The 2,168-nt window shown below is 42.8% G+C and overlaps 1 non-coding gene across 1 annotated transcript; it reads left to right on the top strand.

Annotated features, from left to right (window-relative positions):
• Positions 1–1,751: 1,751 nt before the first annotated feature.
• Positions 1,752–1,858, top strand: LOC136216027 (small nucleolar RNA R71). The gene has a single exon (XR_010683024.1). It is a non-coding gene; the product is annotated as a small nucleolar RNA R71 (small nucleolar RNA).
• The last annotated feature ends 310 nt before the right edge of the window (positions 1,859–2,168 follow it).

The following is a 2,168-nucleotide window of genomic DNA, read 5'->3' as shown; positions in this document are numbered from 1 at the left end:
AAGGAGGTGTCGGTAAGTTGGATTCAATGGAACAGCCTGTTCCTTCACATAAGTTCACATTTTCTCCCAATAGAGTCTCTAGAGTGTCCTGTTCCTGCAAAGTAGAAAGACTTTGAAACTCATCCAAGAAACAACATGTGTCATCATTATTGTTTGCTCGTCTCATTGCCTCGTTCATTTTGAAAATGACTTCCTCCCCATTAATCCTCAGGAATAGTTGTCCCTCTCCTACGTCTATCAATGCTCTACCCGTGGCTAAAAATGGTCGACCTAGGATGATAGGAACATGCAGGTCTTCATCTATGTCCATTATGATAAAATCAACAGGTAAGATGAATTTTCCTACTTTTACCAACACATCTTCTACCACTCCCCTAGGGTAACATACTGAACGATCGGCCAACTAAATTGACATATGGGTAGGTTGGGGTTCTCCTAATCCAAGTTTAGCATATATAGAATAAGGCATTAAGTTTATGCTAGCTCCTAGGTCACATAGTGCATTTTCAATATTTAGCTTTCCAATTGAGCAAGGAATAGAAAAACTCCCTGGATCTTTTAGCTTTTTAGGTAGCTGCTGTTTGTTTTGGAGTATTGAAGAACAATCTCTGTTGAGTTGGATCATGGATATGTTTTCCAGCTTTTTCTTATTCGACAGGAGGTCTTTTAAGAATTTTGCATATGACGGCATCTGTGCCAGCGCTTCTACGAAAGGAATGTTGAGGTGCAACTTCCTTAAGGTGTCCAACACCTTAGAATTCTGTTCTTCCAGCTTTTTGTTGATCAACCACGCTGGATATGGCACAGGCAGAACATACGATGGAGGTGGCTTATACATTCTTTCGCTTTCCCCCTGATCCTGCTTACTGGTAATGGTTGTCTTCCTGGTTTCTTCTTCACTAGGAACAGCTTGTTCCTGCTCCCCTTCAGCTTCTTTGGATGTTCCTGTGCATTCAGCATTTTCATCAGCGGAAATGATGGGTTGATTTTGCTTACCAGATCTCATGGTGATTGCCATGACATCGCCCTTTGGATTTGGCTTTGTGTTGCTTGGCATTATTCCCTTCCCTTTTGACATAGATGCAGCTAACTGGTGGACTTGTGTTTCCAGATTTTTAATTGATGCTTGTGCCTGTTTCATGAACTGCATCATCATCGTCTTCATATCTGGCTCTATATCTTCCTTTGGTGGAACAGGTTGTTTATAATGTTGTTGAGGTTGCCTCTGGTAGTGTCCTCCTTGCTGTTGTTGATATCTCGGTTGTTCCGGCTGGTTCGGCTGGCCTGTCCATCCAAAATTCGGATGGTTTCTTGTGGCAGGATTATACGTGTTGGAATACGGGTTAGGTGGATTCCTCTGATTATACCCTGCGTAATCATATTCTGCCTGTGCGCCCTTTCCCTGCTTAACTCCGGGACAATTGATGCTAAAATGAAGGCCTCCACAAAAATCACAAATGTCATTAAATGGTGGTTCGTTGTGGATTGAAGACACATTTATCTTGCCCAGCTGTCTAGCAAGCTGTTCTACCTGACTTGTCAATTTCGACACAACATCTTCATTTCCCGCTCTTTTTCCCTCACTTCTGGCAGAGTGCCAGTTATAACTCGTGCTCACTACTCTCTCAATAAGGTCGTACAAGGCCTGAGGTTCTAGATCGTCGGGATTTCCATTGGCAATAGATTCGATCTGGATCTTATAGATGTTGGTTACCCCATTGTAAAAGTTCTGCATCTGCATCCACATGGGAATGCCATGATTGGGCACTCTCCTTAGCAGTTCCTTGTACCTTTCCCATGCTTCAGCTAGTGATTCATCTTCTTCTTGCACGAAATAGGAAACCTCGTTTCTGAGCTTAATGGCTTGTCGTGGTGGGAAATATTTCATTAAGAATGCACCAGCCATTTCTTCCCAAGTGGTGATCGTTCCTGGTTGCAAGCAATTCAACCATGTCTTTGATTTGTCCCTTAGGGAAAAAGGAAACAACTTCAGTCTGATTACGTCATCAGAAACGCCCCTGTTTGATCTGAACGTGTTGCACAACGTGATGAATTCGAGAATATGCCCATTTGGATCTTCCGATTGGTATCCGTTGAACTATACTGCAGCTTGTAACATTTGTATCATCGACGCTTTTACTTCGACCATGTTGTTCCCTTTGTTTGGC

This window comes from Euphorbia lathyris, chromosome 1 (genome assembly GCF_963576675.1).
Source record: "Euphorbia lathyris chromosome 1, ddEupLath1.1, whole genome shotgun sequence".
NCBI lineage: Eukaryota > Viridiplantae > Streptophyta > Magnoliopsida > Malpighiales > Euphorbiaceae > Euphorbia > Euphorbia lathyris.
Note: the sequence above shows the minus strand (reverse complement) of the source record. Positions and strands in the feature narration are given on the sequence as shown.